This window comes from Oncorhynchus gorbuscha, linkage group LG04 (genome assembly GCF_021184085.1).
Source record: "Oncorhynchus gorbuscha isolate QuinsamMale2020 ecotype Even-year linkage group LG04, OgorEven_v1.0, whole genome shotgun sequence".
NCBI classification, from domain to species: domain Eukaryota; kingdom Metazoa; phylum Chordata; class Actinopteri; order Salmoniformes; family Salmonidae; genus Oncorhynchus; species Oncorhynchus gorbuscha.
The window spans coordinates 70727892-70740132 of NC_060176.1; positions in this window are offsets into that span (position 1 = coordinate 70727892).

A 12241-nucleotide genomic window follows, 5' to 3' on the forward strand; every position below is an offset into this window, starting at 1 on the left:
CCTTTTGTTTTCCCTTGATCCCCATTATTATTTGCACCTGTGCCTCGTTTCCCCTGATTGTATTTAAACCCTTAGTTTTCCTCAGTTATTTGCTCTGTGTTTGTATGTTAGCACCCAGCCCTAGTATTCTGTGTACTCTTGTTGATCCCGGTGGGCTCTCTTGTGGAATTCTGTTTTTTGTTCTTGTTTATTTATTTTTGAGTATCTTTTGAGGCTTTTTATGCTATACCTACCACCTTGTGGATTTACCTTTTTGTCTTGGAGGATTACCTTTGTTTTTGTGGAATTCCTTTTGAGGTTGTGGAATTACATGTTTTCCTGAAGGACTTCACTTTTTTACTTCATTAAATACACTGTCTCAAGTACTGCTGTGTCTGCCTCATCTTCTGGGTTCTGCTGACTATTCGTGGCTCAGTTGGTTAAGTGACTGTTTCTCACTCCGGAGACCCGGGTTCGTAACTGGGTCCTGGACACCTTTGTCCTTTATTTCTCCTTTCTCCTATTCTGCTATACTGGCTGGTCCTTTCTCCTTTCGCTATTCTGCTATACGAGCAAGTCCTTTCTCCTTTCTCCTATTCTGCTATACGGGCTAGTCCTTTTTCCTTTCTCCTATTCTGCTATACAGGCTAGTCCTTTTTCCTTTCTCCTATTCTGCTATACAGGCTAGTCCTTTCTCCTTTCTCCTATTCTGCTATACGGCCTCGTCCTTTCTCCTTTCTCCTATTCTGCTATATGGGCTAGTCCTTTCTGCTATACGGGCTAGTCCTTTCTCCTATTCTGCTATACGGACTAGTCCTTTCTCCTATTCTGCTATACGGGCTAGTCCTTTCTCCTTTATCCTATTCTGCTATACGGACTAGTCCTTTCTCCTATTCTGCTATACGGGCTAGTCCTTTCTCCTTTATCCTATTCTGCTATACGGACTAGTCCTTTCTCCTATTCAGCTATACGGACTAGTCCTTTCTCCTAGTCTGCTATACGGGCTAGTCCTTTCTCCTATTCTGCTATACGGGCAAGTCCTTTATCCTATTCTGCTATACTGGCTAGTCCTTTCTCCTATTCTGCTATACGGGCTAGTCCTTTATCCTTTATCCTATTCTGCTATAAGGACTAGTCCTTTCTCCTATTCTTCAATACGAGATAGTCCTTTCTCCTTTCTCCTATTCTGCTATACGGGCTAGTTCTTTCTCCTTTATCCTATTCTGCTATACGGACTAGTCCTTTCTCCTATTCTGCTATACGGACTAGTCCTTTCTCCTATTCTGCTATACAGGCTAGTCCTTTCTCCTAGTCTGCTATACGGACTAGTCCTTTCTCCTATTCTGCTGTACGGGCTAGTCCTTTATCCTATTCTGCTATACTGGCTAATCCTTTCTCCTATTCTGTTATTCGGGCTAGTCCTTTCTCCTTTATCCTATTCTGCTATACGGACTAGTCCTTTCTCCTATTCTGCTGTACGGGCTAGTCCTTTATCCTATTCTGCTATACTGGCTAGTCCTTTCTGCTATTCTGTTATTCGGGCTAGTCCTTTCTCCTTTATCCTATTCTGCTATACGGACTAGTCCTTTCTCCTATTCTGCTGTACGGGCTAGTCCTTTATCCTATTCTGCTATACTGGCTAGTCCTTTCTCCTATTCTGTTATTCGGGCTAGTCCTTTATCCTATTCTGTTATTCGGGCTAGTCCTTTTTCCTATTCTGCTATACTGGCTAGTCCTTTCTCCTATTCTGTTATTCGGACTAGTCCTTTCTCCTTTATCCTATTCTGCTATACGGACTAGTCCTTTATCCTATTCTGTTATTCGGGCTAGTCCTTTATCCTATTCTGTTATACAGGCTAGTCCTTTCTCCTATTCTGCTATACGGATGAGTCCTTTCTCCTATTCTGCTATACGGGCTAGTCCTTTATCCTATTCTGTTATACTGGCTAGTCCTTTCTCCTATTCTGCTATACGGGCTAGTCCTTTCTCCTATTCTGCTATATGGGCTAGTCCTCTCTCCTTTATCCTATTCTGCTATACGGGCTAGTCCTTTCTCCTTTCTCCTATTCTGCTATAGGGGCTAGTCCTTTCTCCTTTCTCCCATTCTGCTATACAGGCTAGTCCTTTCTCCTTTCTCCTATTCTGCTATACGGGCTAGTCCTTTCTATTTTATCCTATTCTGCTATACAGGCTAGTCCTTTCTACTTTATCCTATTCTGCTATACGGGCTAGTCCTTTCTACTTTATCCTATTCTGCTATACGGGCTAGTCCTTTCTACTTTATCCTATTCTGCTATACGGGCTAGTCCTTTCCCCTTTCTCCTATTCTGCTATACGGGCTAGTCCTTTCTACTTTATCCTATTCTGCTATACAGGCTAGTCCTTTCTACTTTATCCTATTCTGCTATACAGGCTAGTCGTTTCTACTTTATCCTATTCTGCTATACGGGCTAGTCCTTTCTACTTTATCCTATTCTGCTATACAGGCTAGTCCTTTCTACTTTCTCCTATTCTGCTATACGGGCTAGTCCTTTCTACTTTCTCCTATTCTGCTATACAGGCTAGTCCTTTCTACTTTCTCCTATTCTGCTATACGGGCTAGTCCTTTCTACTTTCTCCTATTCTGCTATACGGGCTAGTCCTTTCTACTTTCTCCTATTCTGCTATATGGGCTAGTCCTTTCTCCTTTATCCTATTCTGCTATACAGGCTAGTCCTTTCTCCTATTCTGCTATACAGGCTAGTCCTTTCTCCCATTCTGCTATACGGGCTAGTCCTTTCACCTTTCTCCCATTCTGCTATACAGGCTAGTCCTTTCTCCTATTCTGCTATACAGGCTAGTCCTTTCTCCTATTCTGCTGTACGGGCTAGTCCTTTATCCTATTCTGCTATACTGGCTAGTCCTTTCTCCTATTCTGTTATTCGGGCTAGTCCTTTCTCCTTTATCCTATTCTGCTATACGGACTAGTCCTTTCTCCTATTCTGCTGTACGGGCTAGTCCTTTATCCTATTCTGCTATACTGGCTAGTCCTTCTGCTATTCTGTTATTCGGGCTAGTCCTTTCTCCTATTCTGTTATTCGGGCTAGTCCTTTATCCTATTCTGTTATTCGGGCTAGTCCTTTCTCCTATTCTGCTATACTGGCTAGTCCTTTCTCCTATTCTGTTATTCGGGCTAGTCCTTTCTCCTTTATCCTATTCTGCTATACAGACTAGTCCTTTCTCCTATTCTGCTGTACGGGCTAGTCCTTTATCCTATTCTGCTATACTGGCTAGTCCTTCTCCTATTCTGTTATTCGGGCTAGTCCTTTCTCCTATTCTGTTATTCGGGCTAGTCCTTTCTCCTATTCTGTTATTCGGGCTAGTCCTTTATCCTATTCTGTTATTCGGGCTAGTCCTTTCTCCTATTCTGCTATACTGGCTAGTCCTTTCTCCTATTCTGTTATTCGGACTAGTCCTTTCTCCTTTATCCTATTCTGCTATACGGACTAGTCCTTTATCCTATTCTGTTATTCGGGCTAGTCCTTTATCCTATTCTGTTATACAGGCTAGTCCTTTCTCCTATTCTGCTATACGGACGAGTCCTTTCTACTATTCTGCTATACGGGCTAGTCCTTTATCCTATTCTGCTATACTGGCTAGTCCTTTCTCCTATTCTGCTATACGGGCTAGTCCTTTCTCCTATTCTGCTATATGGGCTAGTCCTCTCTCCTTTATCCTATTCTGCTATACGGGCTAGTCCTTTATCCTTTATCCTATTCTGCTATACGGACAAGTCCTTTCTCCTATTCTGCTATACGGGCTAGTCCTTTCTCCTTTCTCCTATTCTGCTATAGGGGCTAGTCCTTTCTCCTTTCTCCCATTCTGCTATACAGGCTAGTCCTTTCTCCTTTCTCCTATTCTGCTATACGGGCTAGTCCTTTCTACTTTATCCTATTCTGCTATACAGGCTAGTCCTTTCTACTTTATCCTATTCTGCTATACGGGCTAGTCCTTTCTACTTTATCCTATTCTGCTATACAGGCTAGTCCTTTCTACTTTATCCTATTCTGCTATACGGGCTAGTCCTTTCTACTTTATCCTATTCTGCTATACGGGCTAGTCCTTTCTACTTTATCCTATTCTGCTATACAGGCTAGTCCTTTCCCCTTTCTCCTATTCTGCTATACGGGCTAGTCCTTTCTACTTTATCCTATTCTGCTATACAGGCTAGTCCTTTCTACTTTATCCTATTCTGCTATACAGGCTAGTCGTTTCTACTTTATCCTATTCTGCTATACGGGCTAGTCCTTTCTACTTTATCCTATTCTGCTATACAGGCTAGTCCTTTCTACTTTCTCCTATTCTGCTATACGGGCTAGTCCTTTCTACTTTCTCCTATTCTGCTATACAGGCTAGTCCTTTCTACTTTCTCCTATTCTGCTATACAGGCTAGTCCTTTCTACTTTCTCCTATTCTGCTATACGGGCTAGTCCTTTCTCCTTTATCCTATTCTGCTATACAGGCTAGTCCTTTCTACTATTCTGCTATACAGGCTAGTCCTTTCTCCCATTCTGCTATACGGGCTAGTCCTTTCACCTTTCTCCCATTCTGCTATACAGGCTAGTCCTTTCTCCTTTATCATATTCTGCTATACAGGCTAGTCCTTTCTACTTTCTCCTATTCTGCAATACGGGCTAGTCCTTTCTACTTTATCCTATTCTGCTATACAGGCTAGTCCTTTCTACTTGATCCTATTCTGCTATACAGGCTAGTCCTTTCTACTTTCTCCTATTCTGCTATACAGGCTAGTCCTTTCTACTTTCTCCTATTCTGCTATACGGGCTAGTCCTTTCTACTTTATCCTATTCTGCTATACAGGCTAGTCCTTTCTCCTTTATCTTATTCTGCTATACGGACAAGTCATTTCTCCCATTCTGCTATACGGGCTAGTCCTTTCACCTTTCTCCCATTCTGCTATACAGACTAGTCCTTTCTCCTTTCTCCTATTCTGCTCTACGGGCTAGTCCTTTCTCCCATTCTGCTATACAGGCTAGTCCTTTCTCCTTTCTCCTATTCTGCTATACAGGCTAGTCCTTTCTCCTATTCTGCTATACAGGCTAGTCCTTTCTCCTATTCTGCTATACAGGCTAGTCCTTTCTCCCATTCTGCTATACGGGCTAGTCCTTTCACCTTTCTCCCATTCTGCTAAACAGGCTAGTCCTTTCTCCTTTCTCCTATTCTGCTATACTGGCTAGTCCTTTCTACTTTATCCTACTCTGCTATACAGGCTAGTCCTTTCTACTTTATCCTATTCTGCTATACGGGCTAGTCCTTTCTACTTTATCCTATTCTGCTATACGGGCTAGTCCTTTCTACTTTATCCTATTCTGCTATACAGGCTAGTCCTTTCTCCTTTCTCCTATTCTGCTATACGGGCTAGTCCTTTCTACTTTATCCTATTCTGCTATACAGGCTAGTCCTTTCTACTTTATCCTATTCTGCTATACAGGCTAGTCGTTTCTACTTTATCCTATTCTGCTATACGGGCTAGTCCTTTCTACTTTATCCTATTCTGTTATACAGGCTAGTCCTTTCTACTTTCTCCTATTCTGCTATACGGGCTAGTCCTTTCTACTTTCTCCTATTCTGCTATACAGGATAGTCCTTTCTATTTTCTCCTATTCTGCTATACAGGCTAGTCCTTTCTACTTTCTCCTATTCTGCTATATGGGCTAGTCCTTTCTCCTTTATCCTATTCTGCTATACAGGCTAGTCCTTTCTCCTATTCTGCTATACAGGCTAGTCCTTTCCCCCATTCTGCTATACGGGCTAGTCCTTTCACCTTTCTCCCATTCTGCTATACAGGCTAGTCCGTTCTCCTTTATCCTATTCTGCTCTACGGGCTAGTCCTTTCTCCCATTCTGCTATACAGGCTAGTCCTTTCTCCTTTCTCCTATTCTGCTATACAGGCTAGTCCTTTCTACTTTCTCCTATTCTGCTATACAGGCTAGTCCTTTCTCCTATTCTGCTATACGGGCTAGTCCTTTCTCCTTTATCCTATTCTGCTATACAGGCTAGTCCTTTCTCCTATTCTGCTATACAGGCTAGTCCTTTCTCCCATTCTGCTATACGGGCTAGTCCTTTCTACTTTCTCCTATTCTGCTATACGGGCTAGTCCTTTCTACTTTATCCTATTCTGCTATACAGGCTAGTCCTTTCTCCTTTATCTTATTCTGCTATACGGACAAGTCATTTCTCCCATTCTGCTATACGGGCTAGTACTTTCTACTTTCTCCTATTCTGCTATACGGACAAGTCCTTTCTCCTATTCTGCTATAGGGGCTAGTCCTTTCACCTTTCTCCCATTCTGCTATACAGGCTAGTCCTTTCTCCTTTCTCCTATTCTGCTCTACGGGCTAGTCCTTTCTCCCATTCTGCTATACAGGCTAGTCCTTTCTCCTTTCTCCTATTCTGCTATACAGGCTAGTCCTTTCTCCTATTCTGCTATACAGGCTAGTCCTTTCTCCCATTCTGCTATACGGGCTAGTCCTTTCACCTTTCTCCCATTCTGCTATACAGGCTAGTCCGTTCTCCTTTATCCTATTCTGCTCTACGGGCTAGTCCTTTCTCCCATTCTGCTATACAGGCTAGTCCTTTCTCCTTTCTCCTATTCTGCTATACAGGCTAGTCCTTTCTACTTTCTCCTATTCTGCTATACAGGCTAGTCCTTTCTCCTATTCTGCTATACGGGCTAGTCCTTTCTCCTTTCTCCTATTCTGCTATACAGGCTAGTCCTTTCTCCTATTCTGCTATACAGGCTAGTCCTTTCTCCCATTCTGCTATACAGGCTAGTCCTTTCACCTTTCTCCCATTCTGCTATACAGGCTAGTCCTTTCTCCTTTATCATATTCTGCTATACAGGCTAGTCCTTTCTCCTTTCTCCTATTCTGCTATACGGGCTAGTCCTTTCTACTTTATCCTATTCTGCTATACAGGCTAGTCCTTTCTACTTTCTCCTATTCTGCTATACGGGCTAGTCCTTTCTACTTTATCCTATTCTGCTATACAGGCTAGTCCTTTCTCCTTTATCTTATTCTGCTATACGGACAAGTCATTTCTCCCATTCTGCTATACGGGCTAGTCCTTTCTACTTTCTCCTATTCTGCTATACAGGCTAGTCCTTTCTCCCATTCTGCTATACGTGCTAGTCCTTTCACCTTTCTCCCATTCTGCTATACAGGCTAGTCCTTTCTCCTTTATCATATTCTGCTATACAGGCTAGTCCTTTCTCCTTTCTCCTATTCTGCTATACGGGCTAGTCCTTTCTACTTTATCCTATTCTGCTATACAGGCTAGTCCTTTCTACTTTCTCCTATTCTGCTATACGGGCTAGTCCTTTCTACTTTATCCTATTCTGCTATACAGGCTAGTCCTTTCTCCTTTATCTTATTCTGCTATACGGACAAGTCCTTTCTCCCATTCTGCTATACGGGCTAGTCCTTTCACCTTTCTCCCATTCTGCTATACAGGCTAGTCCTTTCTCCTTTCTCCTATTCTGCTCTACGGGCTAGTCCTTTCTCCCATTCTGCTATACAGGCTAGTCCTTTCTCCTTTCTCCTATTCTGCTATATGGGCTAGTCCTCTCTCCTTTATCCTATTCTGCTATACGGGCTAGTCCTTTATCCTTTATCCTATTCTGCTATACGGACAAGTCCTTTCTCCTATTCTGCTATACGGGCTAGTCCTTTCTCCTTTCTCCTATTCTGCTATAGGGGCTAGTCCTTTCTCCTATTCTGCTATACGGGCTAGTCCTTTCTCCTTTCTCCTATTCTGCTATAGGGGCTAGTCCTTTCTCCTTTCTCCCATTCTGCTATACAGGCTAGTCCTTTCTCCTTTCTCCTATTCTGCTATACGGGCTAGTCCTTTCTACTTTATCCTATTCTGCTATACAGGCTAGTCCTTTCTACTTTATCCTATTCTGCTATACGGGCTAGTCCTTTCTACTTTATCCTATTCTGCTATACGGGCTAGTCCTTTCTACTTTATCCTATTCTGCTATACAGGCTAGTCCTTTCCCCTTTCTCCTATTCTGCTATACGGGCTAGTCCTTTCTACTTTATCCTATTCTGCTATACAGGCTAGTCGTTTCTACTTTATCCTATTCTGCTATACTGGCTAGTCCTTTCTCCTATTCTGCTATACGGGCTAGTCCTTTATCCTATATCCTATTCTGCTATAAGGACTAGTCCTTTCTCCTATTCTTCAATACGAGATAGTCCTTTCTCCTTTATCCTATTCTGCTATACGGACTAGTCCTTTCTCCTATTCTGCTATACGGGCTAGTTCTTTCTCCTTTATCCTATTCTGCTATACGGACTAGTCATTTCTCCTATTCCGCTATACGGACTAGTCCTTTCTCCTATTCTGCTATTCAGGCTAGTCCTTTCTCCTAGTCTGCTGTACGGGCTAGTCCTTTCTCCTATTCTGCTGTACGGGCTAGTCCTTTATCCTATTCTGCTATACTGGCTAGTCCTTTCTCCTATTCTGTTATTCGGGCTAGTCCTTTCTCCTTTATCCTATTCTCCTATACGGACTAGTCCTTTCTCCTATTCTGCTGTACGGGCTAGTCCTTTATCCTATTCTGCTATACTGGCTAGTCCTTTCTCCTATTCTGTTATTCGGGCTAGTCCTTTCTCCTATTCTGTTATTCGGGCTAGTCCTTTATCCTATTCTGTTATTCGGGCTAGTCCTTTCTCCTATTCTGCTATACTGGCTAGTCCTTTCTCCTATTCTGTTATTCGGACTAGTCCTTTCTCCTTTATCCTATTCTGCTATACGGACTAGTCCTTTATCCTATTCTGTTATTCGGGCTAGTCCTTTATCCTATTCTGTTATACAGGCTAGTCCTTTCTCCTATTCTGCTATACGGACGAGTCCTTTCTCCTATTCTGCTATACGGGCTAGTCCTTTATCCTATTCTGCTATACTGGCTAGTCCTTTCTCCTATTCTGCTATATTGGCTAGTCCTTTCTCCTATTCTGCTATATGGGCTAGTCCTCTCTCCTTTATCCTATTCTGCTATATGGGCTAGTCCTTTATCCTTTATCCTATTCTGCTATACGGACAAGTCCTTTCTCCTATTCTGCTATACGGGCTAGTCCTTTCTCCTTTCTCCTATTCTGCTATAGGGGCTAGTCCATTCTCCTTTCTCCCATTCTGCTATACAGGCTAGTCCTTTCTCCTTTCTCCTATTCTGCTATACGGGCTAGTCCTTTCCACTTTATCCTATTCTGCTATACAGGCTAGTCCTTTCTACTTTATCCTATTCTGCTATACGGGCTAGTCCTTTCTACTTTATCCTATTCTGCTATACGGGCTAGTCCTTTCTACTTTATCCTATTCTGCTATACAGGCTAGTCCTTTCCCCTTTCTCCTATTCTGCTATACGGGCTAGTCCTTTCTACTTTATCCTATTCTGCTATACGGGCTAGTCCTTTCTACTTTATCCTATTCTGCTATACAGGCTAGTCCTTTCTACTTTCTCCTATTCTGCTATACGGGCTAGTCCTTTCTACTTTCTCCTATTCTGCTATACAGGCTAGTTCTTTCTACTTTCTCCTATTCTGCTATACAGGCTAGTCCTTTCTACTTTCTCCTATTCTGCTATACGGGCTAGTCCTTTCTCCTTTATCCTATTCTGCTATACAGGCTAGTCCTTTCTCCTATTCTGCTATACAGGCTAGTCCTTTCTCCCATTCTGCTATACGGGCTAGTCCTTTCACCTTTCTCCCATTCTGCTATACAGGCTAGTCCTTTCTCCTTTATCTTATTCTGCTATACAGGCTAGTCCTTTCTCCTATTCTGCTATACAGGCTAGTCCTTTCTCCTATTCTGCTGTACGGGCTAGTCCTTTATCCTATTCTGCTATACTGGCTAGTCCTTTCTCCTATTCTGTTATTCGTGCTAGTCCTTTCTCCTTTATCCTATTCTGCTATACGGACTAGTCCTTTCTCCTATTCTGCTCTACGGGCTAGTCCTTTATCCTATTCTGCTATACTGGCTAGTCCTTCTCCTATTCTGTTATTCGGGCTAGTCCTTTCTCCTATTCTGTTATTCGGGCTAGTCCTTTCTCCTATTCTGTTATTCGGGCTAGTCCTTTATCCTATTCTGTTATTCGGGCTAGTCCTTTCTCCTATTCTGCTATACTGGCTAGTCCTTTCTCCTATTCTGTTATTCGGACTAGTCCTTTCTCCTTTATCCTATTCTGCTATACGGACTAGTCCTTTATCCTATTCTGTTATTCGGGCTAGTCCTTTATCCTATTCTGTTATACAGGCTAGTCCTACCTCCTATTCTGCTATACGGACGAGTCCTTTCTCCTATTCTGCTATACGGGCTAGTCCTTTATCCTATTCTACTATACTGGCTAGTCCTTTCTCCTATTCTGCTATACGGGCTAGTCCTTTCTCCTATTCTGCTATATGGGCTAGTCCTCTCTCCTTTATCCTATTCTGCTATACGGGCTAGTCCTTTATCCTTTATCCTATTCTGCTATACGGACAAGTCCTTTCTCCTATTCTGCTATACGGGCTAGTCCTTTCTCCTTTCTCCTATTCTGCTATAGGGGCTAGTCCTTTCTCCTTTCTCCCATTCTGCTATACAGGCTAGTCCTTTCTCCTTTCTCCTATTCTGCCATACGGGCTAGTCCTTTCTACTTTATCCTATTCTGCTATACAGGCTAGTCCTTTCTACTTTATCCTATTCTGCTATACGGGCTAGTCCTTTCTACTTTATCCTATTCTGCTATACGGGCTAGTCCTTTCTACTTTATCCTATTCTGCTATACAGGCTAGTCCTTTCCCCTTTCTCCTATTCTGCTATACGGGCTAGTCCTTTCTACTTTATCCTATTCTGCTATACAGGCTAGTCCTTTCTACTTTATCCTATTCTGCTATACAGGCTAGTCCTTTCTACTTTATCCTATTCTGCTATACGGGCTAGTCCTTTCTACTTTCTCCTATTCTGCTATACGGGCTAGTCCTTTCTACTTTCTCCTATTCTGCTATACAGGCTAGTCCTTTCTACTTTCTCCTATTCTACTATACAGGCTAGTCCTTTCTCTATTCTTTACGGGCTAGTCCTTTCTCCTTTCTCCTATTCTGCTATACGGGCTAGTCCTTTCTCCTATTCTGCTATACAGGCTAGTCCTTTCTCCCATTCTGCTATACGGGCTAGTCCTTTCACCTTTCTCCCATTCTGCTATACAGGCTAGTCCTTTCTCCTTTATCATATTCTGCTATACAGGCTAGTCCTTTCTCCTTTCTCCTATTCTGCTATACGGGCTAGTCCTTTCTACTTTATCCTATTCTGCTATACAGGGCTACTTGATCCTATTCTGCTATTTCTACTTTCTCCTATTCTGCAATACGGGCTAGTCCTTTCTACTTTATCCTATTCTGCTATACAGGCTAGTCCTTTCTACTTGATCCTATTCTGCTATACAGGCTAGTCCTTTCTACTTTCTCCTATTCTGCTATACAGGCTAGTCCTTTCTACTTTCTCCTATTCTGCTATACGGGCTAGTCCTTTCTACTTTATCCTATTCTGCTATACAGGCTAGTCCTTTCTCCTTTATCTTATTCTGCTATACGGACAAGTCATTTCTCCCATTCTGCTATACGGGCTAGTCCTTTCTACTTGATCCTATTCTGCTATACAGGCTAGTCCTTTCTACTTGATCCTATTCTGCTATACAGGCTAGTCCTTTCACCTTTCTCCCATTCTGCTATACAGACTAGTCCTTTCTCCTTTCTCCTATTCTGCTCTACGGGCTAGTCCTTTCTCCCATTCTGCTATACAGGCTAGTCCTTTCTCCTTTCTCCTATTCTGCTATACAGGCTAGTCCTTTCTCCTATTCTGCTATACAGGCTAGTCCTTTCTCCTATTCTGCTATACAGGCTAGTCCTTTCTCCCATTCTGCTATACGGGCTAGTCCTTTCACCTTTCTCCCATTCTGCTATACAGGCTAGTCCTTTCTCCTTTCTCCTATTCTGCTATACGGGCTAGTCCTTTCTACTTTCTCCTATTCTGCTATAGGGGCTAGTCCTTTCTCCTTTCTCCCATTCTGCTATACAGGCTAGTCCTTTCTCCTTTCTCCTATTCTGCTATACGGGCTAGTCCTTTCTACTTTATCCTATTCTGCTATACAGGCTAGTTCTTTCTACTTTATCCTATTCTGCTATACAGGCTAGTCCTTTCTACTTTCTCCTATTCTGCTATACGG